The sequence below is a fragment of the Saccopteryx bilineata genome, chromosome 5 (assembly GCF_036850765.1).
Source record: "Saccopteryx bilineata isolate mSacBil1 chromosome 5, mSacBil1_pri_phased_curated, whole genome shotgun sequence".
NCBI lineage: Eukaryota > Metazoa > Chordata > Mammalia > Chiroptera > Emballonuridae > Saccopteryx > Saccopteryx bilineata.
This window is the reverse complement of record NC_089494.1, coordinates 20,805,011-20,816,811: the sequence shown is the minus strand read 5'-3', so window position 1 is coordinate 20,816,811 and position 11,801 is coordinate 20,805,011. Positions and strand designations below refer to the sequence as shown.

General features: G+C 40.9%; 1 pseudogene; it reads left to right on the top strand.

Annotated features, from left to right (window-relative positions):
* Nucleotides 1-208: 208 nt before the first annotated feature.
* Nucleotides 209-1,488, top strand: LOC136306727 (keratin, type I cytoskeletal 18 pseudogene; annotated as a pseudogene).
* The last annotated feature ends 10,313 nt before the right edge of the window (nt 1,489-11,801 follow it).

Sequence of the window (11,801 nt, the reverse complement as noted above, 5' to 3'; positions counted from 1 at the left end):
TGAGCATTGCATTGCATCTTATAGTGTGGCTGATCTTACAAGTGCTTTTAGTTGTAAGGCGTTTCTATACTGCAGTTCAATTCTGATGGTCACCAACAAACTTAATGTCAGATTCTACAGATTTAAGGACATAGTTTCCACCAAGACTACCGTTACTTCAGGTGACTTGAACCTGATTCGCTGTCTCTCACTTTCTTCCCTGAACAACATGAGCTTGAGCACCTCCTCCAGCTTCTCCCCCAAATACCGGACCCTGGGTTCCACGCAGACTTCCAGCTACTGGCCTGGGCAGCCAGCAACATGACCAGCGTCTGTGTAGGCACCAGAGGCCCAGGCTCCCAGATCTCCACGTCCTACCACCAGTGTGCAAGGTGGTTGGGGATCTAAAGGTCTGGCCGCAGGGATGGCTGGAAGTTTAGTGGGCAGAGGGGACATACAGAGCAAGAAGAAAACTATGCAAAGCCAGGATGACCACCCGGCCTCCTACCTGGAGACAGTAAGGAACTTAAAGGCTGATAATCGCAGACTGGAGAGCAAAATCCAGGAACACCTGGGGAAGAAGGGATCCCAGGTCAGAGACTGGGGGCATTATTTCAAGACCATCAAGGACCTGAGGGTTCAGATCTTTGCAAGTTCTGTGGACAATGCCTGCAGCATTCTACAGCATTCTCCATCTTGCTGCTGATGATTTTAGATTCAAGTATGAGGCAGAACTGGTCATGTGACAGTCTGTGGAGAATGACATCAATGACTCCCAAAGGTCACTGATGACACCAATATCACTTGGCTGCAGCTGGAGACAGGGATCAAGGCCCTCAAGGAAAGCTGCTCTTCATGAAGAAAAACCAGAGGAGGAAGTAAAACCAGATCTATAAAAGCAGATCACCAACTCTGGGTTGACCATGGAATTAGAAGCCACCAAACCTTAGGACCTCAGAAAGATCATGGAAGACATCTGAGACCAATATGGCAAACTGGCTCTGAAGAACCAAGAAGAGCTGGACAAGTACTGGACCCAGCAGACTGAGGAAAGCGCCACAATGGTCACCCCACAGACCTCTGAGATAAGACCTGCTGAGATGACACTCATGGAGCTGAGCTGTACAGCCAGTCCTGGAGATCGACCTGGACTCAATGAGGAACATGAAGATCAGCTTGGAGAACAGCCTGAGGGAGGTGGAGACACACTATGCCATGTAGCTGGAACAGCCAGTGAGGTCCCACTGCACCTAGAGTCAGAGCTGACACAGACCAGGCAGAGGAGCCGTGCCAGGCCCATGAATACGAGATCCTGTTGAACATCAAGGTCAAGCTGGAGGCTGAAATCACCTACAACCACTTGCTGGAAGAAGGGAGGAGGACTTCAATTATTGTGACAATCCTGGACAACAGCAACTCCATGCAATCCATCCAAGGGACCACTATCCACAGGATTGTGGGTGACAAAGTGTGACTAAGGTCAATGACACTAAAGTTCTGAGGCATTAAGGCAGCAGAAGTGGTGCATCGCTTAGGGGGCTAGAGGCCAATAAAAACTCAGAGATTAAAAAAAAAAAGGCTACCCTCACTTAAGATGCCAGCCACAAGTCCAGGGAGCCCTAGCCACTGCATGTCTAACAAATTGGCTATAATCTCAGGGGTTCTGAAAACCTCCACTCAGTTTGATAATCTGCTAGAATGACTTACATTCTTACATGAACTCAGGAAACTACTATACTTACAATCAAAGTTTTATATAAAGGATACAATTCAGGACAAGCCAAGTGATGAGACATATGAGGTGAGATCTTAGAGGGTCCCAAATGCAGAACGTCTGTGCCCTTTCCATATAGAATCAGAGTGTGTCATCCTCCTGGGAAGTCAATGTAATCACCAGCCAGGATATTGCACCAAGCTTCTGTATCCACAGTTTTTATTGGGATTCTCTTATATATGCATCATTGATTGAATCACTGGCCACATGATTGAACTCAATATATAGCAGCCATTTTTCTCTCCCCAGAGGTCGGAAGGTTAGAATGATATAATGTGACTCAAAGCCCCAAACCTCTAATCATGTGGTTGGTTTTTCTGGCATGGCTTGTCCCCATCCTGAGTCATGTCAATAGTGCAGGCTATCTAGGGGCCCACCATGAGTCAACTCATTAACAAAAACTATCAACAATTACCATGAATAATAAAGATACACCTATCATTTTGGAAATTCTAAGAGTATAGAGGTTCTATACTCTTAGACCCAGGAACCAAGGACAAAATCTAGATAAACTCTCTGCTGTACAACAGAAAGGCAGCCAGTATTGAAGTCAAGGTCACTGCCATAACAGACCATCTTAATGTCCCCGTGGTCCAGGGTTTTCCAGTCTGGAGTCCAGGCCTCATCCTGTCCACCCTTCCCTTAGCACCTCTGTGCCAGCTCCCACCTACGGGTATGAAACTCCTGATTGCTTCTCTGCAAACACCTTGCTATGCATGAGACTCACCGAGGCTATATTCAGGCACCTCCCTCAACTTCAAATGAAAGCTTAGATCAATGAAAGAAGAATAAAGACTGTTGGAAATGGTAAATATTTTTTAATTTTTATAGTTTCACAGAAAGATAAATGACTAAAGTAAAAAAAACTGTATTGTGAGTTTTACAACATATGTAGAAGAAAAATGTATAAAACAATAGTAAAACACAGCAAATGAAAACATTCTATCATGAAGTTCTAACATAAAGTGGTGTGATATTTAAAAATAAGTCACCAGTTACAAATGAATGTTGTAAACCATAGAGTGGTTCATTTTATGCTTTGAAATAGGGAGCAATGATTTTCAAACCAGGAGCAGATACCTGCATTAGAGAAGATGTAGAACTTTTCAAGCTATTCTTATCCTACTCATCTAGAAATTGTACCTCCCTCCTGGCGATGGCCACATCGACCCCCATTTAAACTATAATAAACCTCTGGGTTGGAACAGAAAAGGGCTTGAACCATTACAGACACTTTTCCCACCAAAACAGCCTGATTCTGATAGGGAGATGTAATTTAGTTTCATATTCAGAAATTCGTTTTATAAAAGTAATCCTTGAATATACCAAGTAGTGAATTCCTCTACTGAGGGGAATTGGGTAGAGAGGGAGTGGCTCTTCCTTCTCTTCTTCATATAGAACATGTCTCATATTTTCTTATACTTTCGTGCTTAAAATATTTTAAACAAATAGAAAGGTTATTCTTGATCAAAATCTATCCCTCCTCTCATTTGCGAGCGAGAACATACTTTTAAGAAGGACATAAGTAGGGTAATGCAGGAGGGAAAGAGTACCAGAGAGTCAGCACCAGGTCAATGGCCCTGAGACATGAGACCCAGGTCACCATGAGATAAAGTGTGGAGAACACAAGTCAGTTATTGACACCACCAAGAGGCCGATGGATTGGGGGCATCATGCTACGCATGCCTTCCCCAGACCCAGAATGCTCCTATGGAAATCTTTCCCTGAAAAGTCTCAGCCCTTCCAACTTCTACTGCACAATTTAGCACTCAGTTGGGCTCATACAACCCAGGTTTATGTTCCAAGACTTTGTCTGTTGGTTGGAGTGTTCGGTTTCTCAGCACACATTTTCCCATAGACACTGTATTATAAATTATGGTTAAATCCTCAAAACTGCCCACAAAAGGCTCTTTAAAGTTAATGTATTTGAAATATATATTACAAATGATACCATATTAACTATGCTTAACCAACATTTATAACTCTGTTTATATGGGAGAAATGCATTCCATCCTTCAACCAGAGATGACAGGGTTGCCCTGGGAGAGAGGAAAACTGAGAGTATCAAGGACAGCTGGCTAGCAAGGACCCCCTGGGGCTCCTTAATTCTATGGACATCAGAAGAAGCACATCAGATGGACATCTGTAGCCCATAATCCATTTTATCTGGAAATGAGTTTGACTTCACTTTAAAGAACAACCCCTCCCCATCTCTGTGTATGTGGCCCAGTTGAGTTTATCACCTCCACAAATCCAGGGTGAGTCCTGCTTGGTTCAGAGATGGCCAGGCTCTGTCCTTACAGTTAGCTCAGACACTACATAATGCATGTCCTAAACACGCGTGTATCCCCCAGATGACCTAGCACAGTCCTGGGCACTAACGACACAGCCATGCTCAGGTCAGGAACAGGTGGGCGTTTCTGAGCAAAAACTGTGCACTTTTTCCATCGCCTTCTCGCACAATACATGTTGCCAACTAGGATGGTGGCTTTCTGGAAAACTGTTATGTTCTGTAAATAAAATACTAATAATCAGTTTATTAATTTACAAATATTTGACTTTCAGTTTTTAAAAATGTGATTATGAAAAACATTTCATTTACCTTAACTATTTCACAATGGTACACAGGTCTTTCATCATACAAAGTAACAATAATAATGCCTGGTCTATCTGACTTATAGATCAAAAACCCTATCTGGAGAGTTTTAAGGGTTAAGAAAGATAAATTTTGTAAGTGAACTTTGCAAAGTACTATACAACTATTATCGTTACTATTATCATTACTATAAATATTGCTATTATTGCCATCTCTTCTTATTCATTCAGAAGAATACGATACCTGAAGAACAGATTAGGACGGACTGAAACCATATTCCATCTAAACCACAGACTATAATTTGAGATGAACTAATAAATTAAACTATATTACACACACACAAACACACACATACCACTTGCAAAGGAATCTTAAATATGATTATTTTTAATATAAATAAAATGAGTACTAATTTTTCCTCAAGAGAAGTCATGAATTTTCTATAACTTGGCAATAGAACAGTATAATAGGAATTTGCATTCATGTTATTGTTCAGTAGCTTTGCATTAATTCATGAAATCATTCATCTTTTTCTCCACACTGGGTTTTTATTTTTGTGTTTTTTTTTTCTTTTTGCTAAAATAATCTTCTTAGTCTCTCAAATTGTTGCCTGAGCGTCACTTTTAAAAACTGGGTATGATTAGCGCAGCCTTGAGTTTGTCTGGCAAGGACCCCAGAGGCCAACTCTGAAAAACTTTGTTTCCCTTGTACAAATCTGTTCCTCATTATCTCAAATAGATCTTTATTTAGGAACTGGCTGCCACGTTCTGTCAAACATCACCCAGTCTGATGCAGGATGGTGACCTTCCAGTGAGAGCCAGCAGCAGGAGTGGGGGATTATCCAATCCCCCCTTGTTCCTAACTGGTGCCCTAGGAATCCTGTCTCATCGTCTGGGAGAGAGAGAGGGCAGGAGAACAGTACCCTCCCATAGAGTGCACACCACTCCGCTGGTGGTCTGAGCCTCGCTTTCAGAGAGGCTGTGTCCCCAAGAAAACCTATGTGGCTCCTGGGCTTCTGCAGAACCAGCATGGCCAAACCACAAATATCTTCCTTCCATTTCCATCAGCTAAAAATTAAATCACTGAATGAATAACTAAAATTTCCAAGTCCATCCCTCTATAACAAGAAATGTAAAGAATAAAGAAATTCTCTTATCATCTCTTACACTGGAAATGCGTGTTATGATGCAGGACTAGGGCAAATGCCTAGCAAAAGGCAGCCAGGCCAGAGCCAAACTCCAGGGGAAGAAGTCAGCAGGAAATAAATTCCATTTTAAAAATTTTATTTTTCAATTACAATTTACATTCAGTATTATTTTATATAAGCTTCAGGTGCACAGCATGGTGGTTAAACAATACTTCACAAGTGGATCCCCGCAATATTTCAATTACCCAACCTCACACCATACATAGTTATTATAATATTATTCCTTATATTTTTCTATGCTGTGCTTTATATCCCTGTAACTACTTAATCTGTACTTCTTAATCCCTTTACTTTTTACCCAGCCCCCAACCCCACTCCCCTCTGGCAACCATCAGTCTGTCCTCTGAATTTATGAGTCTGTTTTTATTTTGTCTGTTTGTTAAATAAATTTCATTCTTGGCTACAGCTGCAAGACTGGCTATAACCATTCATAATCTTCACCTCTGGGACCAGGAATGTTTAAAAAACATTCTTATATCCATCTGAAGTGACACACCCAACTATAGTTCCAGATCTGTCCCCAGTGAACTCAGAAGCCCTGAGCAGAACACTCTATCTGGGGCCAAGGACAGTATCTGACACACAGGGGACACTGTGGCTAATTTTACATCTATTCTCTGTTCCTATGATTTCTTATTTGGAAAACTGTCTAACTAATGGAGTAAAATTGCCACCCTTACAATATAGGTATACCATTACATCATGTTTCCTGGTTCAAAAATTATTTTCACATTCATTCTCTCATAAAGTCACAGCAACTGTGGGACAGAGGTAGAACAAGCATGATGGTTATGTCACAGTTGAGGTTGAGTATGGCGCGGGTACATTAACTAGCAGTCACACAGCTAGTAAGTTAGATAGCTACTTAAACCCTCATGCAGTTGTTAGGTAACTTACAGGAAAATGTATCTAAAATGGCCTGGCACATAATAAGGACCCCACAAATAGTGAATATAACTTAATCACAGGCTTGGAGTTTTGTAGCCAGGTTCCATCACTTATCAACTGTGGGAGGTTGAGAAAGTTTCTCAACCCTCAGTTTCCTCACCTGTGAGATGGGAATAAGAATAGCAACCTCGTACAACTATGGTGAAGACTAAATGAAAAGGACTACATGTAACACATATGACACGTAACTCAAAAATTCCCCACTATACCTCACTATCTCTCTAATGATAAATGTGAAAACAAAACAATTTATAGTATGCTAGAATGAGATAATGATTGAAAACACTTTGAAAGGAAAAGCCAGAGCAGAGAGAATACATGAGAAATAGGAGCATAAGTGAGTGAGAGCACAAGTCATTATTTCATCACATTAACTTACTAATTATTGGTGGTATCTTCAATCCACAGTATCATGAATATAAGCCACTTCAGAAATCATACAAAGGGGAAACAGTTTCGCTGGACATGAGGGAAGAGGAAAAGTTGAAGCGACAAAAACATACTTAGATTCCTAAAATGCCTTAATCTTATAATTCTTTTGAATTAGAACATTTCTATTAGGAAATTTAGCAGAAGGCAAAGACAGCAACCGAGATGTTAAAAGCACACGGTAAGCAGAGAGAGGGGCAGTTTTAGAGGAGCCAAGAAGAAAGGTTGACAAGAAATGAAAACCTTAAGGGAAGGAGATTCAAAGGGCAGCTAATAATGCTGAAGGGTCAGACACACGGAATTATTTGCCCCACCTCCTCTTACTCTCCTGGTCGCTCTCATATAGTAAAAGCAACATGGACAGCTTCTACCATGAAATCCTCTTTTGTGAAAAGCTCACTCTCTCTCTTCCCAACCAAACCAAACCTCAGATCTGTCTCCTAAATTTCTGTGCAAGGAACTCCGAGCTGTCTCTGCCTCCTTATCAACTTTCAAAGTGGATGACTTTCATAGACTCTTTCCAAGTGGAGCAAGATGGCTTTGAGGAGTCATGACCATATTTAAGAACTACAATTCTCCTCGTAGTGTTGTAATGCCTAATTTTTCTCCAAGGCCTTTCTAGTACTTCTGAGAATGTGTCATATTAATTTAATAATGATTCATTTGGGGAAGAGAGACTAGGCTTCTTTTGTGCTACATCTAAGAGATCCCTTAAGAATGTAAAACACCCAAATTTAGTGTATTAGCATTTCAATAAAATCAACCCTTTGCCATAAGAAATTGTGCCAATTTTGTAAAAGATGGCCTTGATGTAATACATATTACATATACAAGTTGGGCAAAAGTAGGTTTACAGTTGTTCATACAGAATATAATACAATAATTAATAAGCAATAATACCAAAAAAACCTTTGTGTTTTATGTACTCACAACTGTAAACACACTTTTGACCCATGCTGTACGTATATGTGTGTATTTGGATGATATTTGCATATTTATTTCCAGGAAAAAAAACATAAAAAACAAGTAAAAAATAAATAAAATGGATTTAATTGGTTGATGCATCTTGATATAAATGTGTGTAACATGGATATTTAGTGGACAACACATCTTACACCTGAAGTTATATTAAATGTCTTCTGAATCTTCAAAGTAAAGTCACAAGGCCCTTAGGGTACTTGCCAAAGGAGCTCTATGGATGTTGCCCACCTTGAGAGGCAGTGCCAGACCTCAGGACCTGCCAATCGGGTCCCTGAAATAGTCTCCAGAGGAAGCAAGAGGTCTGAATAGTTGTTGATGTACAAATCCCCATTTCTGTGCTCTGTGAATCTGCCCACCTGACCACAACTGACTGGGCTAGGATAGACCCTTCACCAAGATCAACCAATCTCTAAAACAACTAGTTTCCTCGGACTACCAGCTGAAGACAGAAATGGGCCTTCAGTGGAAAAACTGGAAGGATACACCCAGCAGGGCCGAGTCATGTTCATGACAAACACTAGAATAATCATCCATGAACCGCGGCCCTGGCAGGGTAGTCGGGTGGTGGTCCATTGGGATTCCTGATCACAGTAAGACGTGGCCATTCCATGATCCCCACTCTTCCCACAAAGCTTAGTTATTCCATTTCTCCTGCACACAAGACACCATATGGCTAAGATTCCTTATTTGCAGGTTTATCCCCTATCACTTAAACCTGTTTCTCCCAAAGAGAAGAGCCTAGTTAACGCAAGAACTCCAACAGTCTCCTTTTCGTCTCATGGGGATTTTTGAAATCTTGATTATCTCAACAGCTGAATAGTCCTCCTGCAGTGAATATCTCTGCCACTCTCATAAATGTTTACCCTGGACTGCCTTCTCTTAATAATCAACTATTGCATGTGTTTATGTCTTGTCTTCCAAATCAATTAGAAGGTTTTGGAGGAAAAACTCTATGTCTGGTATAAAGTCACCAGTCATCATCAAGGGGCTTTGTGCTGAAGACTGCAACTCATCAGCTCTTTCTCCAATGGGTGAGCAAACATCCTCTTCCTCTGGAGATAAAATGATCCAAGCCTGTTTTTGTCTCTCTCTTTCTTTTTTTTTTTTTTTCTTATCTCTCTCTACAGGCCTACATTCACAAACCACTTGTCCAATAGGTTCAATATGTTTGAGAGATCCAAAAGCTTCCTGGTCCACCTAGAGGTATATTGACCCAAACCTGTTACCTTGTGCTTAGACACTATATTTGAGAATCTTGGTCCAACGATACCTTTGGTTTTTACCTGTGTCCTGTACAACCCCAAGGGCTCTAAGGAATCTCTCAGTTTCCCCGGAAAGCAGGAGAAATGAGAGGAGCAGAGTGTGTGAGACTCTGGGTCACATGACTCTCTTTCTACACTGATCTATGTTCTATATTGGGTGCAGGAAGATTGAGTCTATAGCCCCAAGCAAAATATGGAAACTTGTTTATACAATGAAATTTGAAAAATCAGATTAGCCTCATGACCAAAAATAACCTCTCCACCTTTAGACATTTTATTCTCCCTTTAGACTGAGGTCTTTGTGTCTGAATTTTAAAAGGTAGGCACCCTAGGGTGAATCTTGGGTGCTTCCTTATGCAGTGCTGTCTATCAGAATTTGTATATCAGGCTCAGGGAGACCCGCTACACAAGTGAGACATATCAAAAAATAAAGTTCTAATGGTCAGGCTGGGAAAAGAGGTAGAAAAAGACTCTAAAATTTCTGTCCTGAGGAAATCTGACTGGCATTCCCCAGTTGGGCTGGCAGGAAACAGGCTAAGGATAAGGCAATGTGAGGTTGGGGTGAGGATGAGGAGAGGAGTTTCACACCATTGTCCCTGCATGGGAAACAGAGGCCAATGAAGGCATTCAACATTCACAAGCTTGTTAGGCATATCTTACCTTGGCTTCTAGAAAGAAAACAGTAGAGCCAGTTCTCTGTTACAAGTTAGCTATTTGTTTATAATATTCAGTTCATTCTACAAAGGGTTTGTGTTAGGTGCTTTCCAGTAACAACATTCCTCCATGAAGAACATTGGGCAGCAACTGAACCAGTAATACTGGGTTTATAAAGTAATATAAGTTGCAGAAAAGTATAGAAATAAGTCTGTTTCTAAGATTTCCTAAGAAACCACTCTAACTATTTAATAAAATGTCCTGTTGACAATCAAGACTGAAAGCAGATTGAGGATTCAGAAAAAACTGAGCCCTGATTAAAGGAGATGTAGATATATGTAGATAAATGTTTTATTAAGTTGGTTTTTGTGTAAGACTACATATAGGCTATGAATTAGATGTAGCAGTAGGTAATTTGTCACATACCAGTGAAATATTCTTCTGCTTAGCATAGTTCAATTTCTTATTTCTGGTAAACCAGATAGTAAATTAATTTTCTCTGAACTTGGAGGAGTACTTCTGAAAGGGTGTAAGTTCCTGTAACCATTCTTACCTAGTGCCATAGCCACTAGTATTGTGCAGGAACACACTTACTGACCTTTCATGGTGTTAAGTGCCTTGGTAGTTAGCCCTAGCTCTCTCTTATTTTAATCTTTTAACTTTCTTTTCTATCCCCTCTCTCCAATCTCTATCTCCATCTTCCCACTCAGAAAAATAATTCTCCTTGCATCTTTTTTCATTAGGATCTGTGTTCCTCTTATATTTTGATTTCCCTAAAGTTTAATGAGTCAGGTACAGCCAGTCTTATCAAAAACATAAGCCACCCATAAAAAAACAAGAACAATGGTTAAACACTGTGTCATATCCTGACCTGACTTTAGCTTTGGCTCCATAAACTTACCCTCAATGGCAAATGTCACATGTGATGCAGATGCAAGTGATGTGCTGTTGAGATGTTCCTGACACCGTCTAAACCCATTACTTCATTGAGATATTTTGCTCAATGTCCTCTTCCTTCTATGGATGAATGAATTGTGCCCAACGCCAGCCATCCACACTGCAGAGTTCAGGCCAGCTATGACAAACTGGTCAACAACTCCAAGACTGAGGCCTCCTCCCACTTGATTTATAGAGGTTTGGGTGATCTGGACCAGCAGGAAAATAAATATGCTGCATTAAAGGAAAGATGACTGGGGCAGATTTGATTCTTTACTTACAGTACATTGAACCAGAGGAAACTGCTGTTTGTGTATGTCAAAAGTGGTCAAACATCAACAAATCTTATATAAAACAATGCACTCACTCACAGTTCAACAAAGTAAGTCATAAATTCTATTGTGCGCAAAGATTATGAAAATGAAAGGCGCCTTGAAAGATGGGTGCACTGCTTATTAAACACCACATGTATGGAAACACTCTTAAGAGTTTATATGCTTGAGGGCTTACCCCTCGATGCCGTCTATTTTTAATACTGAAAAGAGCGACAGATCGCCTGCTCCTCATCTGAGGAAGTGAAAGCACCACACCCCGGCCTGCAAGATTGATGGAAAAACATATGAATGAAGGACACTTTTCTTATTTTTCTCCACGATCCAAAGGGCTGATTCAAGAGGGTGCTTCATTGCGGTTGAACTCACCCAAACATCAACCTCAAAGGGGCACCACCCTCCCACAGGGTATGGGAAGAGGGATGGGCCCAGAGAGACATGACTAATGCAAGGTCATCCAGGGGTCCTCCACAAGCTGAACAAGTCATGAATCTCAACCTTACCAATGTCTGGCCTTCGCTTCCCCAGGAGCTGTGTTTCCTTTTTAAGAGGCATGACCCAGCAAACAAAACCAAAGACCTTCACTGCTCCAACCAAGGTACTGAAACAAAGAACGTGGAGACTGCTTTCGACAGTTCAAAGGCCCTTCAGAAATTCTGGCATGTGGCGGGCAATATTTTATCTCTCGATTTTCTTTTCTGCA